General features: G+C 40.1%; 1 protein-coding gene and 1 pseudogene across 1 annotated transcript in view; one reads left to right on the top strand and one right to left on the bottom strand.

Annotated features, from left to right (window-relative positions):
* PPARG (peroxisome proliferator activated receptor gamma) overlaps positions 1–5,089 on the bottom strand; it is a 179,661-nt gene extending 174,572 nt beyond the window's left edge. Inside the window, exon 1 of the mRNA XM_058437279.1 lies at positions 4,609–5,089. The gene's annotated coding sequence lies outside the window, so the exon portion shown is untranslated. The remainder of the gene's footprint in view (positions 1–4,608) is intronic.
* LOC116466750 (glutathione S-transferase Mu 5-like) lies at positions 2,030–2,858 on the top strand (annotated as a pseudogene).
* Positions 5,090–26,818: the final 21,729 nt, after the last annotated feature.

Below are 26,818 nucleotides of genomic sequence, written 5' to 3'. Positions count from 1 at the left end.
GGCTGGGTATGTTATAGAAAGTCCTTCAGTTGGGGTTTGTCTGGTGTCTCTCATGGTTCGACTGGGGTTGTGGGTTTGGGGGAGGGAGACCACAGAGGTAAGCGCTGTCCTTATCACATCATGTCAGCCTTGACCACCTTGCTGAGGGAGTATTTGTCAGCTTTCTCCATGATAAAGTTATTCTTTTTTTTCCCCTCTTTCCACACTGTACTCTTTGAAAGGAAGTCATATTCCTAACCCACACCTGAGTGAGAAATTATGATTGAGCTATTTTTTAAACATCAGCTTAACTGAGATACAATGCATATGTTATATAATGCACCTGTTTATAGTGTGCAATTCTGTGGCTTTCAGTATATTCAGAACTGTGCAAGCATCACCAGGATCCATTTTAAAACATTTTCATCACCCCAAAAAGAAACCCCATACCCATTAACAGTCATTCCCCTTTTCCCTCCCCTCCTTGCCTCCCCCAGCCCATGGCTACCACGAATCTACTTTCTGTCTCTACAGATTTGCCTATTCTGGACATTTCATCCCAAAGGGATCATACAGTATGTGGTGTTTTGTGACTGGCTTCTCTCACTTAGCATAATGTTTTTGAGGCTCATCCATGTTGTAATATGTTTTAGTATTTCATTCTTTTTTATTGCTGGGTAATATTTTATTGTATGGATAGACGGCATTTTGTTTACTGATACATCCACCGCTGGACATTTGGGTTGTGTCCACTTTTTGGTTTCTATGAATAAGATTGGTAGGCACATTCAGGTACAAGTTTTTACATGGGCATGTTTGCATTTCTCTTGGCTAAACACCTAGAATTAGAATTACTGGATATACTTGAGCTATTATTAAAAATAATAAAAAACAGCCGGGCGTGGTGGCGCATGCCTGTAATCCCAGCACTTTGGGAGGCTGAGGTGGGTGGATCACTTGAGGCCAGGAGTTTGAGAACAGCCTGCCCAACATGGTGACACCCCATCTCTACTAAAAATACGAAAATAATTAGCCAGGTGTGGTGGCGGGCACCTGCAATCCCAGCTACTCAGGAGGCTGAGGCAGGAGAATAGCTTGAACCCAGGAGGTGGAGGCTGCAATGAGCCGAGATCACGACAGTGCACTCCAGCCTGGGCAAAGAGAGTGAAACTCTGTGTCAAAAAACCCAACACCAAAAACCAAAACATAGCTGACTAGGCTGTGGGCTGTCCCTGCTTCAGTTCTCCATACTGGCTAAGAAAATTTAGCCAATTGTCCTATAAATCCATAAAAGGCCCCTCTAATCTGTGGGCAAGTCCTAAACTGCAAGCATGTTGACTAAGATGAAAGAAAACAGCTTCTAAAAGCCTGTCTACACATCCCATCCTGTAAGCCTAAGGTGAATAACATAGCTTATCTGTACTGAAAAAAATACAGATCCCATATATTACTAGTTTCTGTTAAAAAGTTATGATAGGAAAGTTGTCTGTCCTAAGTCTAGATGTTCTTCAAGGTGCACAAAGAGTAAGTTGTTTGTACCACATTTTCTTTATCCATTCCTCCATAGACAGACACTTAGGTCAGTCTTGGCTCCATATCTTGGCTATTATGACTAATGCTGCAATGAACATGAGAGTGCAGATAGGACTTCAACCTACTAATTTCATTCCTGTTGTATATGTACCCAGCAGTGGGACTGCTGGATCATATGGTAGTTCCATTTTTAATTTTTAAAGGAACCATAATACTATTTTCCACAATGGGTATACCAATCTACATTTCCACCAACAGTGTACAATGGTTCCCTTTTCTCTGCCCCTTTGCCAATAGTTGTTGTCTCTCGTCTTTTTGATAATAGCCAGCCTCACAGATGTGGTACATACATACAATGGAAAGTTATTCAGCCATAAAAAGCAAGGAAATCCTGCCATTTGGAACAACACGGATGAACCTGGAGGACATTATGCTGAGTGAAATAAGCCAGGCACAGAAGGACAAATATTGTATGATCTCATTTATACGTTGATATGGTATGGATTTGTGTCCCTGCCCAAATCTCATGTTGAATTGTAATCCCCAGTGTTAGGGGCGGGCGCTGGCAGGAGGTGATTTATCATGGGGGCAGATTTCCCCCTTGCTGTTCTCGTGATAGTGAGTGAGTTCTCATGAGATCTGGTTGTTTAAAAGTGTGTAGCACTGGTCTGCAGAATCTGCACCAACGAGAACCATGCCCATGACACTGGGGTATGGGGACATTCACGGGCTGGCACATGCCATCCGCCTGCTCCTTGAATACACAGACTCAAGCTACAAGGAAAAGAAGTACACGATGGGGGACTCTCCTGACTATGACAGAAGCCAGTAGCTGAATGAAAAATTCAAGCTGGGCCTGGACTTTCCCAATCTGCCCTACTTGTTTGATGGGGCTCAAAGATCACCCAGAGCAATGACATCCTGTGCCACATTGCCCGCAAGAACAACCTGTGTGAGGAGACAGAAGAGGAGAAGATTTGTATGGACATTTCAGAGAACCAGACTGTAGACAACCTGATGCAGCTGGCCATGATCTGCTATATCCCAGAATTTGAGAAACTGAAGCCAAAGTACCTGGAGGAACTCCCTGAAAAGCTAAAGCTCTACTCACAGTTTCTGGGGAAGTGGCCATGGTTTGCAGGAGACAAGATCACCTTTGTGGACTTCCTTGCCTATGACATCCTTGACCTGAACTGTATATTTGACCCCAGCTGCCTGGACGCCTTCCCAAACCTGAAGGACTTCATCTCCCGAATTGAGGGTTTGAAGAAGATCTCTGCCTACATGAAGTCCAGCCAATGCCTCCGAGGTCCTCTGGGAAGTCAGCTACGTGGAACAGCAAATAGGGCTCTGCGATGCCAGAAGATGGGAGGGAGGAGCCGACCCTGCTGCCTGGGAGCCTGGAGAACACTGGAGAACAGCTCGACTCCCTGGACCAGCCTTCTTCCTTTTTCGTTGTTTCCACTCTCTTCTTTTCCCCAAGGCCTCATTGGCTTCCTTTCTGCTAACATGATCCCTCCTCGCATTGAGGATCTTTAAAGCTTCAGCTCCCCACTCTCCTCCATCAAAGTCCCCCTCCTAACATCTCCCTTTTCCTGCACTAACACCAACCTGACTGCTTTTCCTATCAGTGCTTGTCTCTTCTTTGAGAAGCTGGACTGATCCCTGAGCTCCCCAGCACTGTCCTCAAAGACCATCTGCAGGCCCTGCTCCCTTTGCTGGGTCCCTACCCCAGCCCTGTGTGATGCCCAGTAAAGCCTGAACCATGAAAAAAAAAAGTATGTGGTACCTCCCCCTTCACTCTCTTCCTCCTGCTCTGGCCATGTGAAGACATGCTGTTTCCCCTTCACCTTCTGCCATGATTGTAAATTTTCTAACGCCTCCCCAGCCATGCTTCCTGTAGAGCAAGCTGGTCCAACCCACGGCCCACAGGCCACATGTGGCCCAGAATGGCTTTGAATGTGGCCCAACACAAATTCGTAAACTTTCTTAAAATATTATGAGATTTTGAACTCAAGATGGATCAAGGACTTAAATCTAAGACATAAAACTATAAAAACTCCAAAAGATAACATCGGAAAAACCCTCTTAGACATTGGCTTAGGCAAAGACTTCATAACCACGAACCCAAAAGCAAATGCAACAAAAACAAAGAAAAATAGATGGAACTTAATTAACTAAAAAGCTTCTGCACAGCAAAAGAAACAGTCAACAGAATAAATAGACAACCCACAGAGTGGGAGAAAATCTTTGCAATCTATACATCTGATAGAGAACTAATATCCAGAATCTACAAGGAGCTCAAACGTATCAGCAAGAAAAAAAAAAAAAATCCCATCAAAAAGTGGGCTAGGCTGGGCGCGGTGGCTCATGCCTGTAATCCCAGCACTTTGGGAGGCCAAGGCGGGTGGATCACAAGGTCAGGAGATCAAGACCATCCTGGCTAACACGGTGAAACCCCGTCTCTACTAAAAATACAAAAAATTAGCCAGGCGTGGTGGCACACGCCTGTAGTCCCAGCTACTCAGGAGGCTGAGGCAGAAGAATCACTTGAACCCAGGAGGCGGAGGTTGCAGTGAGCCGAGATCGTGCCACTGCACTCCAGCCTGGGAGACAGAGCGAGACTCTGTCTCAAGAAAAAAAAAAAAAGTAGGCTAAGGACATGAATAGACAATTCTCAAAAGAAGATATACAAATGGCCAACAAACATGAAAAATTGCTCAACATCACTAACGATCAGGGAAATGCAAATGAGAACCACAATGTGATACCATCTTACTCCAGCAAGAACAATGAGTGGATAAATAAATTATGGTATATACACACACACACACACACACACGCACACACACATACCATAGAATACTACTCAGCCATAAAAAGGAATGAAATAATGGCATTCGCAGCAACCTGGGTGGAATTGGAGACCATTATTCTAAGTAAAGTAACTCAGGAATGGAAAAACAAACATCCTGTGTGCTCAGTCATGAGAGCTAAGCTATGAGGATGCAAAGGCATAAGAATGATACAGTGGACTTTGGGGACTTGGGGGAAAGGGTGTGAGGGGTAAAAGACTACACATTGGGTACAGTGTACCTGCTCAGATGATGGGTGCACCAAAATCTCAGAAATCACCACTAAAGAGTGTATTCATGTAACCAAACAGCACCTGCTCCCCAAAAACCTATTGGGAAAAAAAAAGAAAATTAATCGAGCAGTACAGTGATATGTATATGTTCCGTAAAGTATTGCATGTTTAACAGATGTTCCAAAAAACAAATAATATGCGTTCAGGCATGGCACAAGTTATTGTGAATAGCTCCAACAAATAGTGTAATGAAAATAAAGTCATAAACCAAAGCCATGCTATAAAGCTTTATATACTGAATTGAGGAGTTTGAACTGTATTCTCAGAGCTAGGAGACGACGCACATAATCTGAGTGTGTGATGGAGCTGAGAGGTGTTTCAGAATGTGGCCTCTAGCATTTGGCACCTGGCTTCATGATGTAGTTACTGTGTGTGAACTTTGATCTCTGCATCTGCCAAATACACTAATACTTGTGTTTGCCTTTTAAGGATATTTTGAGAATTAAGATAATACACACACACACGCACGCACACACACAGACACATACATAAGTATAAGGAGATTTTTTTGCAATTTTTTTTTTTTTTTTTTTTTTTTTAGCTCATCAGCTATTGTTAGTTAGTGTTAGTGTATTTTATGTGTGGCCTAAGGCAATTCTTCCAATGTGGACCAGGGAAGCCAAAAGATTGGACACCCCTGCTGTAGAGCCTGCAGAATCATGAGCCAATGAAACCTCTTTTTTTTTTTTTTTATAAATTACCCAGTTTTAGGTATTTCTTTATAGCAGTGCAAGAATGGACTAATACATACATGAAATCTGAAAAAGGCTGAACTCATAGGAGCAGAGGGTAGAACAGTGGTTGCCAGGGGCAGGGGTACGGGAACTGGAGGGATGTTGATCAAAGTACAAACTTTCAGTGCTAAAATGAACAAGTTCTGGGGATCCACCGTGCAGGATGGCTGGTGATGGACGTATTCATTAATTTGATTGTGGTAATCATTATACAGTGTGTATGTGTATCAAATCATCATGTTGGACATGTTGAATATATTCAATCTTTATTTGACAAGTAAAACTTTTTTAAATGAAGAGTAGTTTCTGCCTAAGTCTTCTTGTTGAAATTCCTCTAAGGCTGCCACTATCGCTACTGGAACTAAGTATTATTGATAAGGAAAATAGGAGCTAGAGAAAGGCACAGTAGCTACCACTTTCCAAAGCAAGGGATGCATGTGCCATTTTAAGGAAGCATTAGGTAAAAGGAAAATGTAAATGATTTCACAGCTTTATGAACCAACACTTCTACACTGGAGAAGTGGGAGGGACAGGAACAAATAATGAATCTATATAGTCTGGAATACCACCCCTTCCCATTAGCTGCTCATGGTAGGAACTAGTTCAGCTAATCAGCAAGATTAAAAAATCAAAAAATATTTGATCATTTTCCTATCCTTGGTGAAATGAAATTAAGCTTGAGCAATTTGCAATAGGTAGCATTTTAATTGTTCCCTTAAAAATGAACAGTTAATGGTACTTTTATAAAATTGCCTTTTTCCATATCTATTATTCCTTTGAAATATGATCACCAAAATTAAGCGGCACATTTTTAGGGATAGTATTTTAGCAGAGAATAAGAACAGTGGAAATAAGTCTGTTTGTGATGCATCATAAGACACCAGAAGACAGTGGTCAACATAAACTCCTCACCTCTTCTCTTTCTTTTGTTCCTTTTTCCTTCCTGAAAGATCTATTATAGGGTCCCTCACACAACCGGAATAAAATAGCTGTTGGCTGATTGCTAACTGATTTACTTCTGTCTCCACTTACAGAATTTTGCTGACACTTGATAGAAAATATACTTATTAAGCAATCTTTTGAAATGCAAGTCATGGTCTGGTCATTGTATCTAAGGTACAGCATAACGTTAGGGTACTGTACAAAAGAAAGTGACAGGAAATTGCTTCTTTAAAGAATGCAATCATGGGTGTACACTAAAATAAAGTCCTTAAAAATGGTAGTGGTGGCTAGACTAGCATATGGTTTGAAAGGAGGAATCTCTGGCTGCTATTCAGATGGCAACATCTGAGGAAACAGCCAAAGGAGAAAAACTACCTAAGGAAGAGGGAGGAAATCTCTTTTCCTGGGGACATTTACAAGCTGACTAGACTCAACTCAGCCTGGAATGATGTAGATCAGAGGTGGTGTGCGGGGAATGCATCTCAGGCAGGTTGAGATAATGATCATTTTAGCCCTAAGGGAAGCTGGCCAGGACTAGGGCCCATAGAGAACCAAGGCTGATCATTTGTGTCCACGGGGGCCTCTTGTATTTACCCCTGTGTGCCATAAAGATATCGCTTCTGTCAACTCTATGATGTGAAACAGGTTGAGAAGCTCGTGTGCAGAGGAAGCTTGACAGAGGCTGACCTAGATGATTATTCAGCAAGGGTTAAGGATAAAACAAATTCTCCCTCACTCCTTCTCATGAAGATGAACTATGGTACAATAATTGCAATTCATTTTTTATTTAGCTTTAGAATTTGATTTTGTTTTTAGATTAAAATATGGGCATCAGTAATATCTTCAGGGAGTGGGAGCCAAAGGGCTTTAGTCTAGCATTAGAGGACTCAGCACCAAGTTGTTCTAGCACCTAATTTAATGTGTTTCTTGGTTACTCGATTCTCATAACTGGGGTTCCACCTTATTCCCCTCTGCCTGACACCCTGTCTTGATGTTTTGCCTTGTACCCCAGAACCCCTGAAACTGAGGCCCTTCTCTTGTTCTTACAAGTCTTTTCTCCAAAGGAATGAACTTGTCCTGAAATCAAGCCCAGAGCATTCCAGGAAGAAAAAACAACAACATCTGTAGAGATGCTGAGACAAGAACAAACATGGCGTGTGCGGGGAGCTTACAAGTCGTTCAGCATGACTTAAGTGAAATGGAAAGTTCTGAGAAGAGTAAGCTGTCGAACTAGAAAGGTAAGCAGCAAACATATCATGAAAGGCCTGACCTGTCATCTTAAGGATGACATAAGGTCCTCATGCCCTCATCCTGCTGAGGACATACTGTGGATACATAGATATTATGTATAGCATATGTAAACATAATACACATTTTAACATACTTTATTATAAAATAATGCACTTTATTATAAAATAACATACTTTATTATAAAATACTGCATGCTTATTATAAAACACTTGGAAAATGTGGAGAAAATTTCTTTTTTTTTTTTTTTTTTGAGATAGAGTCTCACTCTTTTGCCCAGGCCGGAATGCAGTGGCGCTATCTCAGCTCACTGCAAGCTCCGCCTCCTGGGTTCACGCCATTCTCCTGTCTCAGCCTCCCGAGTAGCTGGGACTACAGGCGCCTGCCACCACGCCCGGCTAATTTTTTGTATTTTTAGTAGAGATGGGGTTTCACCATGTTAGCCAGGATGGTCTCGATCACCTGACCTCGTGATCTGCACGCCTCAGCCTCCCAAAGTGTTGGGATTACAGGCGTGAGCCACCACACCTGGCCGAGAAATTTTAAGAAAAATAAAAATATCACGTATCATCCCATTAGCAAGATAGTATCATTGATGACATTTTGGTGTATTTCTTTCCAGATTTATTTTATGCACATGACGTATCATTATTTAACTTATGTAGAGTGGTCTGCTTCTATCACTTAACAGTACATCTTCTACTTTTCCTATGTTGCTAAAATTCTTCCAAAACACAATTTTAATATTATATGACATTTCATCTTCAGTAGTGCAATTTACTTAGACATTCCCTTATATTTGAAAACGGGTTGTTTTTAATTTTTTTCTTCTTGTGAATAACAGTGCAATAAGTGCTCCTCTACATAATACTTATATTCTTCACTGATTATTACCTTGGATGGTTTCCTTGCAGTAGAATGTCTGGGTCAAAAAGCAAAAACCTCAAAGTTTTCTTTCTAAGAATTTTCAAATTATATTCCATCAGGGTTGTGTCCACGTTTATTTGTGTCAGAGTATCTCGTTACACACTTCTCAACATTTAAAATTAAATTTAAAAAAAACCTGCCAATTTGACAAGCAAATAATATCTAATTTTTTATTATTGACAAATAATAATTGTAGATATTTATGGGATACAATGTGATATTTTGATATACATACATTGTAGAAAGATTAAGTCAAGCTAATTAACATATCTATCACTTATCTTTTGTGTGTTTGTGGTGATAACATTTAAAATCTAATCTTTTAGCAATTTTGAAATATACAATATGTTATTATTAACTATGGCCACTATGCTGTAGAATAGATATCTAAAACTTATTCCCCGTTTGACTGAAACTTTGTACCATTTGACCCATGTCTAAACTTTCCCCATTCACCCCTCACCCCCAGTCCTGGTAATCCATCTTTTCTTATTATAGTTTAATTTATTTAATCTAAGAACAAAATTGGACATAGGGTTAAGGCTTTGTGCAATATGTGAGAACAATGCGAAGAAGAATCGCTTTTATTCTTTGATGAGACTCCTTAAAAAGGTCCAATTTCTAAATCCGTGACTCTATCATGGCAAAAACAAGAATTACTAGAAATGAAATATTCACTCTAAACAGCGTCAAATAGTTAGATGAGATCTTTTTCAACGGGATTTTCTTTGTTATGTAAACACAGCCTTATTTAATTTTACACATAGGTGAAATAAAATTTCTATTTATTTATTTATTTTAAAGTATTTTCAACTTTTATTTTAGATTCATTGGGTACATGTGCAGGTTTGTTACCTTGGTATATTGCTTGATGCTGAGGTCTGGGGTACAGATAATCCCCTCACCCAGGTACTAGGCATAGTACCCAATGGTTCACTTTTCCCCTCCTAGCTCCCTCCCTCCGCCCAGCAGTCTCCAGTGTCTATTGTTGCCATCTTTATGCCTGTAGGTACCCAATAGTTAGGTCCCACTTGTGAGAACATGTGGTATTTGGTCTTCTGTTCCTGTGTTAATTTGCTTAGGATAATGGCCTCTTGCTGCATCCATGCTGCTGCAAAGCACACGATTTGTGTGTGTGTATGTGTGGCTGTGTAGCATTCCATGGTGTATGTGACCACATTTTCTTTATCCAATCCATGGTTGAGGTAACCCACCATTCTACATTCTACTACTGTGAGTTAAGACTTTTTTAGATTCTACATATAAGTGTAATCATGCAGTATTTATCTTTCTGTGTCTGGCTTATTTCACTTAGCAAAATGTCCTCCAGGTTAATCCGAGTTTTTATACAGAATTTCCTTCTTTTTAAAGCCTGAATAGCATTCCACTGGGTATACATACCACATTTTATTTATTCATTCATTTGCTGATGAACACTTACGTTAATTCCGTATCTTGGCTATTGTGAATAATGCTGCAAAAAACATAGGGGTATAGATACTTCTTTGAAATAATTATTTCAATCCCCTATACACACAGTAGATTGCTGTATCATATGGTAATTCAGTTTTTAATTTTCTGAGGAATCTCTATACTGTTTTTCATATGGCTATACTAATTTACACTCCCACCAACAGTGTACCAGGGTTCCTATTTATCTATGTCCTCACCAACACTTACCTTTCGTTTTTTTTGACAATAGCCATTTTAGCAGGTTTGAAGTGATAGCTCATTGTGGTTTTAATTTGCATTTCTCTAATGATTAGTGATGTTGAGCATTTTTTTATGAACCTGTTGGCCATTTGTATGTCTTCTTTTGAGAAATGTCTGTTCAGGTGTTTCTCCCATTTTCAAATTGGATTATTTGTTTTCTAGCTATTGAGTTGTTTGAGTTACTCATATATATTGGATATTAGCCCCTTATCAGATGTATAGTTTGCAAATATTTTATCCCATTCTGTGGACTTTCTTTTCACTCTGTTGTTTCTTTTGCTATGCAGGAACTTTTTAGTTTGGTGCAATCCCATTTGTCTATTTTTGTTTTTGTTGCCTGTAGTTTGGAATCCTACCCAAGAAATTGTTGCTCAAATCAATATCATGGAGGTTTACCTTTGTGTTTTCTCCCAATAGATTTACAGTTTCAGGTCTTACATTTAAGTCTTTAATCTATTTTGAATTGGTTTTTTGTATATACTGTGAGATAAGGGCCCATTTTCATCCTTTTGTATGTGGATATCCAGTTTTCCAAACCCCGTTTACTGAAGAGACTGTCTTTTCCTCATTGTGTGTTCTTGGCACCTTTGTCAAAAGCTGGTTGACCATATATGCATGGATTTATTTCCGGACTTTCTATTCTGTTCCATTGATTTATGTATCTATTTTTATGCCATTACCATGCTGTTTTGATTACTATAGTTTTGTAACATATTTTGAAATAAGGTAAAGTGATGCCTTCAGATTTGTTCTTTTTGCTCAAGGTGGCTTTGGATATTAGGGGTCCTTTGCAGTTCCATACAAATTTTTGGATTGTTTTTCTATTTCTGTGAAAAATGACATTGGAATTTTGATAGAAATTGCATTGAATCTGTACATCCCTTTGGGTAGTGTGGATATTTTAACAATATTAATTCTTCCAATTCATGAATACAGGGTATCATCCCATTTATTTGTCTCATCTTTGATTTCTTTCCTCAATGTTTTATAGTTTTTAGGGTACAGGTCTTTTGCCTCATTGATTAAATTTACTCCTAAGTATTTTATCTTATTTAAAAAATTTTATGTAAATAGGATTGTTTTCCTATTTTTTGAATAATTCATTGTTTGTGTATAAAAATATTACTGATTTTTGTATGTTGAGTTTACATCTCGCAATTTGCAGAATTCATCAGTTATAACAGTTTTTTTTTGTAGAGTCTTTAGGTTTTCTATATATCAGATTAGGTCATCAACAAATAGAAAATTTCGTTTTTTTCTTCCTAATTTGGATGTCCTTTATTTCTTTCTCTCGCCTTATTGCTCTGGCTAGGACTTCCAGTACTATCTTGACTAGAGTGACCATCCTCGTCTTGTTCCTGATCTTAGAACAGTTTTTGACTTTTCACCATTGAGTATGATGTTAGCTGTGGGCTTTTCGTACACGGTCTTTACTATGTTGAGGTACATTCCTTCTATACCTAACATCATGAAAGGATATTGAATTTTGTCAAATGCTTTTTTTTTTTTAACTGAGACAGAGTCTCTCTCTGTCACCCAGGCTGGAGTGCAGTGGCATGAATTGGGTTTTCTATTACTTTGTTGAAGATTTTTGCATCTATGTTCATCAGGGATATTGGTCTGTAATTTTCTTGTCTTGTAGCATGCTTGTCTGGTTTTGCTATCAGGATAATGATGGTCTCGTAACATGCATTTGGAAGTGTTTCCTCCTCTCCAATTTTTTTGGAAGAGTTTGAGAACAATTAGTATCAGTTCTTCTTTAAATGTTTGGTAGAGTTCAGTTGTGAAGCCATCCAGTTCTGGACTTAATTTTTTTTTTCTTTTTAGATACAGGGTCTTGCTATGTCACTCAGGCTGGTGTTAAACTCCTGGGTTCATGCAATCCTCCTGCATCAGCCTCCAAGCACCTGGGATTACAAGTGTGCACCTCTACACCTGGCTTGGGCTTTTTTTTTTTTTAATGGAATGGTATCTTTTTATTTAAATGTATTTGATAGCTAGTGAGGTAAACATTATTTTAAATGGCTGTTTGTATTTTTTTCTTTAAATCATTTGTTAATGACCTTTTCTGATTTCCTTATTATAATTTTAGTGTTTGACTATTAATAAAAGTGCCCAGGTGGCCCTTTTTATGTATGGGCTTAAGTAGGGTATACCTAAGTAGATGATTAAAAAAGCACTCTGTTAAAACTTAAGAAGATCGGCCGGGCGTGGTAGCTCACTCCTGTAATCCCAGCACTTTGGGAGGCCGAGGCAGGTGGATCATGAGGTCAGGAGATCAAGACCATCCTGGCTAACACGGTGAAACCCCGTCTCTACTAAAAATACAAAAAATTAGCCGGGCGTGGTGACAGGCGCCTGTAGTCCCAGCTACTCAGGAGGCTGAGGCAGGGGAATGGCGTGAACCTGGGAAGCGGAGGTTGCAGTGAGCCGAGATCGCGCCACTGCACTCCAGCCTGGGGGACAGAGCGAGACTCCATCTCAAAAAAAAAAAAAAAAAAAAAAAAAACTTAAGAAGATCATGGAAGTTATTAAATTTCTTCACCTTTGTTCATACTCTACTTACCAAATCACAGTTACACTACAAATGGACAGACAGCCTGTGAGACAATGCTACTCATTAACCTGGGTAGAATTGTTTAAGTATGTTATTATTATATTTACTCTTTCCACGAGAGTTAAAACAATCCAGTGTATTTTGTTTAAAAGATCATATCTTGCGTCTTCTTTGGGGCTGTGGGCTGCTGGTAGGAGTAAGTATATAGAAATAATGATGACCACGAAAGGTCTTTTTTAAGACCAGGTGAAAACATTCCAATAAAGATCTGAAGGCATGGTTTGCCATAAAGAATTTCAATGCAAATAATCTCAACCAACCACATTCGCAACAGAGAAGATATATACAATATGAATTTGGAAACACCTTTAGACGGCAGCTAGAATGTAGGATTACAAAAGAATTTTCTTCCCCAAATTGAGCCAAATGTACCAAATTAAGTGAAAAGAGAAAAGAATACACAATCAATGTTGAAACTATGTGAAGGTCTCCATTTCATTCCACAAACTTCAAAAGCTATTGTCAGATATAATACGAATTTTATCCAACTAAAGGAGCTACAAGGAATAGGCTCTTGACTTCCTCTCAGAAGGAAATGCAATGGAGCAATCAGTATTGAGTGAAAATTTCACTGAGGTTTTGGTATGAAGATTGTATATTTAGGTGACAAACAAAATGCAGAAAACCATCTTCAAGCCTCTCTCTCCTTAGATAAATAGATCATAAGCCTCTTTTTGAACAACTCACAGAATTTACCTCTTTTTCCCTTTGGCCAGGTGGAAAGTGAAAGAGAGTTTTTGTTTGTTGTTTAAAGCAGCAAATGAAATCTCTGCGTGGAGGGAGGAACACTAGACCACATCACACTAAAAATTGAAACACCCAACACTTTCACACTAAGTGCACCAGCTTGATGGTTTACTCTGAAACAGGGGAATACTTTGAAACTTAAGAGGGCCTCATTGCCTCAACTGTTTGTCTACAAGGACAGACCCTTTTCCTTCTAACTCAATAGAATGCCCTTTTGATTCAGAGCTCATTACAAAGATTGGTGACAAAGCTTCATTAACTCATCTGCAACAAGCCCCAACTTTCTCTTCTCATTCCTTCCTGCTCTCTACAGGCAAGTGAGGGATGAAGCAAAATCACACCCCATTCACATCCGCCCTTCAACACATGTTCTAAGGGGTGGATCCAAATATTACCCAGATAAACTCCTTGGAGTCAAGGAGAATTTGCTTACACTATCTTGGGGGCAAATAGTCCGGGATAGGATTGCTTTGTCAAAGATGGGTAGGCAAAACAAGTTGGATGCAGGACCCGTGCAGAAATTTGTTACTCTCCCCTCTACAAGCCCCCCAAAAGGAAAAAACAAAAACCAACTGTGCAGAACTGGTAAAGAATCCAAACTTACCACAGAAAGAGAAGAAATGCTTAGATACCATATCCTTCACACTCTTGAGAGATTAAAGGGAAGACGAGATAACAAAACTAAAGAATAAGGCCCCCAAAGAGCTGGAAATGTTGAGGAAAGAAACTGAGGAGAAAACAATACAGTCCCAGAAGAAAAAAAATGTGTCAGGAGTAAAAAAGCACAGAACAAACATGGAAAACCAAGTCAAAGACATATTCAGTGAAAGGAGGAAGGATTACCGCAATGATTACTTCAATTTGCACATCAGAGAGTCTTGGGGAATACATAGAAAATAATCAATATCAAGAAGAATACTAGTGAAGCTGCTGAAGATAAAGAAAATTCCTACAAGTATCCCAAAAGAGAGGATCAAGCCACCTGCGCAGGGAAAAGGAATTCCTTTTTAGGTGGGCTCGAGACTTTTGCACAGGAACATTCGCCTAAAACAGTGAAGCGACGTCTAAACATTTTGAGTGAAAAGCACATGCCTGAAAAGTTCTATGCTCAATGTCATTCACTGTTACAGGCAACAACAGGCAGCCTCACAGAGGCAAGGATTCTGGATGCAGACCATTTCTAAAAAGTCTGTTGCCCAAATGCTCCTCAAAGTGGTCATCTGGATTTCCACTGTATCATTTCCACTTTCCCGCATGCTTGTCAACACTTAGTATTCCAAGATTTTAAAATCGTTTCCAACCTGATGGACACAAAATGGTACCTCCTCACTGTTTTAATTTGCATTATTCTGAGGTGAAGCTCCAAATGGCCCTCCAAAATGGTTGTACCAACTTTCACTGCCATGAGCAGTATTTTAGTTTTTGCTCCATATCATTGCCCTCTCTGATATTTGGTGGAATGAAGGTGATCACCAAGTGGTCTAAGGTATTCTGCAAATTTGCCATCACCTCTCTTAACCATTTGTGTAAGTGCTGCTGGACTCCCTCTATAAATATGTGAACGTTTCCCCCATTGCAAACACGGACTGGATCTTACCATACACACCACAATGTCCTTCATTTACTCAATGATACATTGCGGAGGGCTCCACAATCCCCTTTCCCTCTTATCTCCCACCATCAATAAACTCTGTGAAGGAGCTGTACTGAAAATATTCCTCTCTTCCTGTATCACAGTATTGAACTAAAACTCCATCAAGGTTTACTGGAGTACTGGGTGATATATGAATTCTCTTCCCTTTGGTCTCGTGGATCCTCTAGTGGGTCTTCCTTTTCTACTGCATCACTGCTTGAGAAGAGAAATAAACTTTACCAGCACTCTGGCTATGGTTTCACACACACAAAGTGAACAGTGATAAATAAACTGTTAATTTGGACAAATTGATGAATTTCCAGTTAGTTATAGAATGATAAAATATATATATCTTATATATCTAAGTAATATTTTATCATGCAAACATGGTAAAACTAGTAAATCCCTGTGAGATAAGTCAATTACACCCTAGGTAGATTATACTTCACAGTCACCCTTCAGTTCTGTTACTGTGGAAAGTCAACCACAGGTCCCTACTTCGTCACTGTAGCTTGGGTTTGTCTGCATTTCTGTCAAAAACACATATTCTCCTATTGAGGTTGTCAATGATAACTTAGCAAGAAAAACCTAAGAAGTAAGTGTTTAGAATGGTGTCTGGCATCTAATAGGTGTTGAACATGACTTGCTGAACATATGAAAACTAACTTCTGTTTTCTGACTGAATTTTCTATTAAATTCATCCTTGTATCTTATGTTGTACCTGAATTATGACTTTCAGTGGTGAAATGGAGGTCATTTGCAGCCAATCCGTATGGCAATCTCTGTTATACTGGGTCTACTTGAAGTTGTTCCATTTTTGTAGATCCATCTTGCAAAGGCATGTGGGGTGGTGCAGATGAGATATAATATTACATATTATATAAAGAAATGGGATGTGAATCGCTTCTCTTCACACCCTCCCCTGAGCAGCTACCTCACATTTTCCCATACACTATTCCTTTAGGATCATGTCTTTCTCCCGATTACAAAACAACTTAGGTGCACAGCACTCAGACCCAGGAGCCATTTACGTGTGGTTTGGAAAGGAATAAGGGCAGGCAGCTGGAATGCTAATTACAATCTTGGACTTTGCTTCTCTCATCCAGATTCAAATTTTTGTTCACATTCCAGTTAAACAAAGTGGATCCAATGCATATCTTTACTTCTGTTCCCCCTTTGAAATATCAAAATAACAAAATAGGAATTTATCATGGCACGAACTCACTAGTACAAAGGGAATCAAAGAGGAGACAACAATGGATGGAAGACTGTCCACATTTTTAGAAGGTGGGAAGTAGAAGGACCAGTGGTACCTGACTTAGTAGAGTGGAGAAAGCAAAATCCAGGTCTACCGATGCCGAGAGCAATGAGAAGAGGGTTGATTCATTCTACAGAACCCTAGAAAGTTCAGGAATTGGATGTATCAGGTGAACCTTGGATGAGGAGAATTGAAGACTGCCTGAAAACCTGTATCAAGAACATTTCTGCGTCTATTCCATTCCTTCATCCAGTGAACTCACTACGCCTCCATTACCCTACAAAAGAATGGAGGTTTATTCTTTGGAGAAATTGAAAGAGGAAGAGAGGTTCTGGCACAAGAACTGTAGGCACAATGGAGGGTACAGGTGAGCACTGTGACACGAGTCCCTCCTCTGTTCTCTGGCATCCAACCTTATAACCCTCACTTTCCCCAACCATCCCTCCAGCCCTCCTAACCCCCAGTATGCTTTCTCCCCAACAGAAGATTGCATGATTCTCCCCTGGAGAAACTACTGTAGGAGAAAAAATATTTATAGTTAATGACATTTAGGGGCATCTCAACGGAATACATGGGCCTTACTGAATCACATCACAGCAAAGACCACCATTCAAAAACACTGATCATGTCTCACTCTTAAAAATAAAATGTCAAATATCATCAAACTTTTGAGAAACACCTCCACAATGAAAGGGACACAAATAATTAAAAAATCAAAGCAAATAATCTGAAAAAAAGAGAATTCAGTGAAAATAATGCCAGAAGCAGAAAACAGGTGCAACAATATTCTGGGAGACAAAGAATACATTGTACCTATCAAATAAGAACAATCACAAACAAGCAAGAGCTCTTGAAAACCAAAAAGATAAAAGTAGTCAATACATGTATTAGAAAATGAAGTTGAGAAACAGTCCCAGAAAGTAGAACTAAAAGGCCAGCAGGGGAAAAACAGAGAGGAAAGATAAGACAACTAGAGGACTGTGCTAGAATTTTTAAAATAGGAATTCTAGAAATATAGAGTAGAGACAGGGAATGATAAACCACTGGGAAAAAAAAAACCAGAAATCTGAGTCCATACCAAGGAAAGGGAGATAATAGATGGATGGATGGATAGATAGATGGATATATGGATAGATGGATGAATAGGTGGATAAACAGATTGGATGAAGAGATGGATGGATGGCTAGCTATTGAGTGGGAGGGTGGATGGATGGATAGATGGATGGATGGATGGACAGATATTGGATGGGAGGGTGGATGCAAGGGTAGATGGATGGGTGGCTGGGAAGAGAAGGGAGGGCTCTTTCTTTCAGTAGAATGCTGAGGGCTTACTGGTGAATGTGAAGGGAGTGCAGGAATTAAATTGTCATTTGCAACCATCATAGTAAAGATTGGTTCAGGCAAGAATCATTAATGGATTCTGGTTCATGGCAAATTTTCAATAATTAAGAGGATAATAGCATGGTCTTAAAATGTCCTCCCACAGATTGCTTATTGCAGGGGGAAAAACAACTATACATGGAGAAGTTGAATAGCACCTTGACCAGGTGACCAAAATTAACATCACCAGTGAGGGGCAAATGGGCAGTAGGTGTCTCTTACATGGGATGTCCTAAAAAAGGACACATCATTGAGGTGGTATTCTGACTAGACAAATGCATAACCCGAATCATCAGGAAATAAAAATGAAGAGCATTCTATTTAAAATAAAAGGGAGAGGGCTTTATTCTTTTTAAAAAATGTGTAAAGAAGGAAAAAGACAGAAGTGGAAATTTCCAATTAAAGTAGGCTAAAGAGACATGACAACTAAAAGCAGTATCTGACACTAGACTGGATCCTGTTCTAGAGAGAAAGATATACACAAAAAACATTTTTGGATCAGTTGACAAAATTGGAATATGGATGGTAGATTAGATAGAACACTTAGCCCAAAAAATATATACATAGACTGCCTCTCTTTCTCTCTCTTGTGTGTGTGTGTTTGTGTGTGTATGTGTGTGTGTGTGTGTGTATCAAGCAAACAGAATAGAAAAGAGAATCTGGGTGGAGATTATATGAGTGTACCATGAGATATTCTTGCAGTTCTTCTGTAATTTTGACATTATTCACAAATAAAAAGGTTTTTTTAAAAATTGCCTCCCACTTACTTTTTCTTAGGAAGTTTAAAAAATTGCTTCCCACTTACTTTTTCTTAGGAAGTTACTACAGAATGTGCTCCAACAAAACAGCGGAGTAAACTAATTACAAAGAAGTCAAGAATCCAGGAACCAGGGGAACCGACACCAGAGAAAGGGAGGGCAATTCTCAGGATGACAGTAGAGGCAAGGTTGACGTGGGGTAGGAGGCCAAAAAGGGCAACTAGTCTCACCTGGAGTGGGAGGATAGAAGGGTTCCCAGAGAGATGTCACCCCCAAAATTATATCTATAGGTTACCTATCCGATGTGTCTGTGTTGAACTGAGTTTTACAGTTCTTTAGAGAATTTGGGAAGAATTGGTGGTAGTAAAAACAAACAAATGAGCAAAAATGAGGCAATTAGTAACTCGAGAAAAATTAACTTGTACAAAAAAAGTAAGTAGGAGGCAATTATTAACTTGAGGAAAATTAACTTGTCCAAAAAAAGGAATATACATATAATGTACTATGTGGCTTGCTCATGAACAATATTTATGTGGTAATAATAATGTAAAAACAGGGCTAGGCACAGTGATTCATGCCTGTAATCCGAGGGCTTTGGGAGGTTGAGGTGGGAGGATCATTTGAGCCCTGGAGGTCAAGGTTGCAGCAAGCCATGGTTGTACCACTGCATTCCAGCCTGGCAACAGAGCAAGACCCTTCTCTAAAATAATAATAATAATGTAAACACAGAACATTCATTTATCCAAAAATTATGATAAAACTATATTGGGAGGCCCAGCATAATGGCTCATAACCTGTAATCCCAGCACTTTGGGAGGCCAAGGCAGAAGGATTGCTTGAGTCCAGATATTCAAGACCAGCCTAGGCAACATAGTGGGACCCCATCTCTACAACACACACACACACACACACACACACACACACACACACAAACCAGGCATCATGGGGTGTACCTGTGGTCCCAGCTACTCAGGAGGCTGAGGCAGGAGGATCATTTGAAAGTAGGGGTTTGCAGCTGCAGTGAGCCGTAATCGTGCCACTGCACCCCAGCCTGGGTGACAGTGCAAGACCCTGTCTCTCTCACACACACACACACACACACACACACACACACACACACAAACTATATTGAAAGAAAGAGAGGAATAAAGGAAAGGAAAGATAAATAAATAAAATAAAAATAAATAAAGGTGGGGGTGGAGAGTAAGTGTACTAAATTAACAGCTTACGTAGCTTCAAGTTGGGAGATTCCTGAGGCTATTAAAAAGGCAATGTAGAGGCTGGGCGCGGTGGCTCACGCTTGTAATCCCAGCACTTTGGGAGGCTGAGGCGGGCGGATCACGAGGTCAGGAGATCGAGACCGCGGTGAAACCTCGTCTCTACTAAAAAATACAAAAAAATTAGCTGGGCGTGGTGGGGGGCGCCTGTAGTCCCAGCTACTCAGAGAGGCTGAGGCAGGAGAATGGCGTGAACCCGGGAGGCGGAGCTTGCGCCACTGCACTCCAGCCTGGGCGACAGAGCGAGACTCCGTCTCAAGAAAAAAAAAAAAAAAAAAAGGCAATGTAGGCCAGGTGCGGTAGCTCACGCCTCTAATCCCAGCACTTTGGGAGGCCAAGGTAGGCAGATCACCTGAGGTGAGGAGTTTGAGACCAGCCTGGCCAACATGGCGAAACCCCATCTCTACTAAAAATAAACAAATTAGCCAGGCATGGTGGTGGGAGCCTGTAATCCCAGCTACTTGGGAGGCTGAGGCAGGAGAATTGCTTGAACCCAGGAGGCGGAGGTTGCAGTGAACAGAGACCATGCCACTGTACTACAGCCTGGGCAACAGCATGATACTCCATCAAAAAAAAAAAAAAAAGGCAACGTAAGCATAGCATGCAGAAGTATGAAAAGAAATATCAGAAGAAACAGAAGACACAGTAGAAGAAAGAGGTGAAAGTCATTAAGATGTGCCTCAGAAGCAGAACGCAGGGATGGTGGTTTGGGGGAATTTAGTTTCTTATGCCAGTTTTTAAAAACTGTGAGTGTGGTGTGTGGTGCGTGCGTGTGTGTGTGTGTGTGTGTGTGTGTGTGTGTGTGCTGGTTTTGAGAGAGAGAGGGAAAGGCAGGGATTGGGGCTTGAATAACAGGAATTTGCAGAACTAAAGGAGGCTGTACTCATTACATGTGTTGCAATGTGCTTCTGCTTAAGAATGTTGTTGGCCAGGCGCAGTGGCTCACGCCTGTAATCCCAGCACTTTGGGAGGCTGAGGTAGGCGGATCACGAGGTCAGGAGATCGAGACCATCTTGGCTAACACAGTGAAACCCCGTCTCTACTAAAAATACAAAAAATTTGCTGGGCGTGGTGGCGGGCGCCTGTAGTCCCAGCTACTTGGGAGGCTGAGGCAGGAGAATGGCGTGAACCCGGGAGGCGGAGCTTGCAGTGAGCCGAGATTGCGTCACTGCACTCCAGCCTGGGTGACAGAGCGAGACTCTGTCTCAAAAAAAATATATATATATATATATTGTTATGACCCCAGTGGAGTGTGATGTCTAAAACTAAGGAGGAGAAGCACACAGAAGGTGTTCTCTTCAAAGAGAGGTTGTTGTCTGTAGTTTTGGATACAGGACAGGATGGAAACGGGGAAGCATAGGGAAGATGTTTGTTTGATTTGAACAAATGAAGTGCTCAACCTCCTCATGGGTTCAGCAGGGGAATCGTTTCACCTGCAGGACAGCTGTAACACAGCAAGGCACAGAGGAGTGTGGACATGTCATTCGGGCTTCCAGCTGAGATTTCCCGGGGACTTGGGAAAGCCAAGGAGAGGGGTGTGGGTGGTGCACAATCTCTCCGTCTGGTTGGTGGAAATTTCAAGGCTAAGCTGAAATATGCTGAATTTTCTTTGGCAATTAAAAAACGTGTAAGAATACCAGTGATTTCTTAATCCAGTTTTGCAAGTACAAACAATGACTGTGTATTATAAAAAGGGCTATTCAGATTTTGATTTCTTCATAGTTCCAATAAGGCAAAGATCAAATTTTAATGTAAAAAAAAAAAAAAAAAAACAAGCAGACAATGAGTGAGAATGTTCTAAATACTTTAGGGACGGTTTAATTGCTTTTTGGTTATGTTGTTTCAGACTGTAATTCTTACGAATGTAAAGTCAATATGCAAAATTGAGTTAAAATATAATAGTTATAAACGTTTTTACTCTCTCATGTTAATCTAAAATAAAATAAAGCCTATGCTTTTTTGAAAGCTGATGATGTCCATGTATTGATTGGAAATGCTTCTTGATTATAATGTTAAATAGCTCATCAAAACAAAAATTTTAAAGTCTATCATCTGGATGTTTTCAAACATCTAGATACACAGTGCCATGCAGACAAAACATCCAAATGGCACAACCCAAAACACACCGACAGTTGCTAGAACCTGGCAGGTTGGGGCCAAATATTTGGGATGGTACGGCTAGATGCGCACTGCACTTATCTCAGGCCTCAGGAAATGGGCTTTGTTTAAATACGCCTTAAGCTGGCTTGCCTTTTGCTGAGATAGGTTATAATTTTGACTCTTTGCCTTCATAATTACATGCATAAGTTTGAAAGTTTTATTTAGCACATCATGGGAAAAAAAAAAGCTTTGTACCCTTAGGTTTTCAAACTGGGATCAGGAATTGTTAAATTTATTTTAATAGTCAACTTTGTCTCTAGTAGATACCTGTTAGCTGCATTTTTAACATAATAGAAAGCAGCCAACCAGTGTGATCTGGTTGTCATTTTTTTTTAAAAACTGAGGACAATGCAAGAATGAGTATCCAGTACAAGAATGTGTACACTTTATAACCACAGCATTCCCCTGGAGAGATCACAGAGTAAGCCGAAAAGCGCAGCTTCCTCACCCACTCCATACTAGAGGAACATTCCCCTAAACTCATCCATTACCCCTATTAAAAAAATGTGTATAAATTTAAGGGGTACAAGTGCAGTTTTGTTACATGGATATATTGCCTAGTGGTGAAGTGTAACCATCACCCTAATAGTGTACATCGTACCTTTTAGGTAATTTCTCATCCCTCACCCCAAACATGCAGTTTTGACTTTCTGTTTCTGAGTTGTTTCACTTAAGATAGTGGTCTCCATTTCCATCCCTGTTGTTGCAAAAGACATGATTTCATTCTTTTTCATAGCTGAATAGTATTCCATTGTGTGTGTGTGTGTGTGTGTGTGTGTGTGTCTCACATTTTCTTTATACCACCCCAAATTTGGAACTTAGGCAAGGAGGAAGAATTTAACCAAACGAGTGAAAAAAAGAAACACTCCCCTTATCAATAACGTCTAAAGTTATTAATATATGTTTACATACGTATTTATGGACCTAGAAACCAACAACAAAAAACCTGGCTCTCATAGTTCTAATATGTAAGTGAATAAATACCAAACCCAAACCATCTTATACGGTAAAGAAGAAACTAAGACTGAAATAAACAAGAATACTTCCGAATTTTTTGTGTTGCCATGGTCTTTAGTGAGATAATTTTTCCTGGCACATGGCTACTAACTATATTTTCACACGTGGCCCTGTGGGAAGATTACACGTTCTTCCGTAACAACACAGGATTCTCTTTCCAGCACTACCCAATGTTTTGGTGCCCATCAAATAACAAAATCATAACATGAGAAAGCAGGAAAAGACACCACAGAGTGAATTCAGTTCAACCCTTTATTTTATCCACTAAGGCATTAAGATACAGAGGTGTTAAGTAACTGATCCATTGTCCAGAGCCAATGAGAGGCGGAACCCAGGCATCCTGTTTCCCAGTGCGGTGTTCCCCGCTGCTGTCCATTCATCTCACTATTCCTCCTTGGTAGAGGGGCTAAGTGTCAACTTGCAGCTCCTTCCTCTTCTCCACTTGCATCTTTACCATGTCTTTCCTTCAGATGTGCTCTTCCCTTGCCTCTCATCTTTTCCTTTCCTCCTCTTAAATGAATCCTGCCATTTCTAACATGAAAAAATTTAAATCTCTGCTGACACAGCATCTATACACAACTTACTAATGTGTTTTAGAAAACATCAAGGCAAAATCGTGCAATGGAAATAATATTTAATTTGGATTTAGGAAACCTAGTTTGTAATCCTGTTTTTTTTTCTTTTTTTTTTTTTTTTGACAGAGTCTTGCTCTGTCGCCAGGCTGGAGTGCTCTGTCACCAGGCTGGAGTGCAGTGGTGCAATCTCTGCTCACTGCAACTTCCACCTCGCTGGTTCAAGTGATTCTCCTGCCTCAGCCTCCCGAGTAGCTGGGACTACAGGCGCCCGCCACCACGCCTGGCTAATTTTTTGTATTTTTAGTAGAGACAGGGTTTCACCGTGTTAGCCAGGATGGTCTCGATCTCCTGACCTCATGATCCGCTCGCCTCGGCCTCCCAAAGTGCTGCGATTACAGGCGTGAGCCACTGCACCCAGCCGAGTGTTTCTTTTAATTTTCTATAACTTTAGGCAACTCACTTCACAGCTTTAGGATCAGTTTGCTAATCTATAAAATTAGAGGGTTGGTCTGGGTGATCCTTAAAGCCCCTCTATTTCTACAGTTGTATGGTTATTCTGCTTTTTAACAAATTTAACTGTGAAAACAAACAACCCCCCCATATGTTTCTTAATCTTCATAATTCCTTACCCACTGGAACAAATCTATAATCTTCGTGGTGTGCCTCAGTCTTAGCTTCCCTTTTCTACCCATCAAAATGGGAATTATCTCTATGTAGTTCTCTTTATGCATTGCTTACCACAGCACCATGCAGACTTAATGGCTTAATAAGGACTTTTCAATCTGATGACAACAATTACAAAATAGAGTGCAAACGTAGACATTCTAATGCCTGGCATTTAAAAATCTTTACAGAAATCTATTTCATTTATTTATTTTGGTTTTGTTTTACTCTTCTTTCAAATACCAACATTAAAGCATTGGTTCTGGCAGAAGAAAATTAATTAAAGCTCTTTAGGGTCAATTCCTAACCAAAGTGTTAGTTAATTAATTTTAAGGGAAACCCAAGGGAGGCATCTTTCTTTCCTGGCCCCTAATATCCAGGTTTAACCTAGTCCATTCAAAAAAATATTGAAATTCAAGTGGATAAAAGAAGAGTTGAAATAGAGGCTAAAATTTTAGCCCGTGGGAAGACTGCAGTATTTCTTCCTTTTTAAAGTGTACTCAAAAGAAAAAAAGTGTTAGGAGATAACTTGTTTGTAAATAAGACTTACTTAGGCTTATGGTCTCTAGGAGTTGCCATAACATGTTCAACTAGAAAAGGAATTCCATACTATTCAAAAGGGTGCAGCGTGCCTTATGTCTAAAACGACAGTTGAGAGCCAAAGAACTGCCCAATAGCCAATATGAGTCATCATTCCAAATGATAAACAAAGGACAAAAATAAAATGACTGAGAGGAGAGAAAAAGCAGAATTACTGGAAGCTTTACAGGATTACCTAGGAGTGTTAGCTTAACTCCTCTTCTTATAGAATTGTGGATTTGCCTTTTGAAGAAATCCCAGCTACAAATCACCCTAACAGCTACCCTGGTTAGGCAACTGCATCGGTTTGTTGGTTTGATAGCAGTCTGTGTGAGGGAGCTGATTTATTTGTACCGTTCTTCCTTGGAAAACAAATTCTCATTTTGAACTTTCTCCTTCTTCATACTGGTGCTACAAAAACTGGGGGTGGCTTTAAGTATGCCACAGCAAAGATTCTTGCTTTATTTGGCATGCCACTTCAAGGAGGGAGCAATAAAAGACATGATGAGGGCTACAGAGATCCCTGATCAATTGCCAAGTGCAATTGAAAACAATTAACACTATCTGATCTTTCATTCTCACAATTCAAGGTGAGTGAGAACAGAAAGTCCATTCATTAGTACAGAGACTGACACTTAGATATTTGGGTGTCTTGCTTATGAACAACAGATGAGCTATCACTAAAAAGGCATACAGAGAGCTGCATATCTTTTTATCACTGCATTCAGAATGACTAACAAATCTCCTCATCAACCATAACGCCAGCTATGAACTGACTAGAGTGCTTGAACATTTTTGGTAATTTAAAAGGACATATGTGCCATTCATTAAAATGCTTTTCAGTGAAGAATTTATTTTCAAGGGTTCACCTCCATAATCCATGTGTACCTAGTCACATTAGAAACACATTTTTTTAAATCACTTCTGCCAAGTCAGCACTCAGTAAAATAAGGAGCTGATACTTTCATATGATTCACACTCTCCGTTTCTCTCCCACCTTCCCTAGCAATTTCTGACCATGTCATTGTTCACTAGCCTTTCCAACCAAGTAAAGAAGACATTTTAAAAGATGAAGCTCAGACAAGAATTTGATGTTATCTAAAGGCTTCCATTAGGAAGAGGATGAAACCTGATTTACCAGGAATTTAAGAAATACGCTTCAACTGGCCATTCTTTTGAAGTCTCCCAATGAGAATTTTTCTAAATTGGCCACCCAACTGAGGCAGTAGATGTGGATTATTAACTACTAAAAAGAAGGGACTTTGGAATCTCTGCCTATGGAGCCAAGCACAACACTTCAAATTTTGTTTCCCTCTAAGGTGACACTGTCACAGAGACGGGGGCAGCCTTCTCAGGAGTTCAGGGTGATTAGGTGGACAAGCCACCAACACACACCAGGCTCGGGGAGCAGAAAAGAGGGAAAAGGAGGCAGAGCTACATGGCTTTTGGGTGAGTACCTCAAAGGTCTCACCACCCTAAGATGGTTCTCCCAAAGGCCTGCCTCTGATGGCTAACATTTTCCCATTCAGGAGACGGTCATGTGAATTGTATCACCCACTACAATGCAAATATTCCCTGAGAGATTAACACATGAAAATAAATCATCATCTTTGCATACTGCTCCGGTATCATTTCTGTAGTCTAATTCTATTTTTAGCACGACCATCGCCTGAGAACCAATTTGAATCGTGTGTAGGAGAGGTGGTGATGTGATTGTGGGGTAGGGTGCTTGGAGATGGAGGGAGGGAAGGAGATGGTGCAGGAACCAAGTAGAGAAGACTGTGCAAAGAAAGGGCAGCTGGCCTGAGAAGATGGAGAGCCTGTGGGCTGAGCACAGTGAGAGCCCCTTGCCTGCCCAGGAGCTGCACAAGGGATCCTGAAACAAATTTCATCTTCACACTTGTGTTTAGTTCTGCTCCTTGGCTACCTA

Source organism: Hylobates moloch, unplaced genomic scaffold, assembly GCF_009828535.3.
Source record: "Hylobates moloch isolate HMO894 unplaced genomic scaffold, HMol_V3 SCAFFOLD_4, whole genome shotgun sequence".
NCBI classification, from domain to species: Eukaryota; Metazoa; Chordata; class Mammalia; order Primates; family Hylobatidae; genus Hylobates; species Hylobates moloch.
This window is presented reverse-complemented; position numbering and strand designations above follow the sequence as displayed.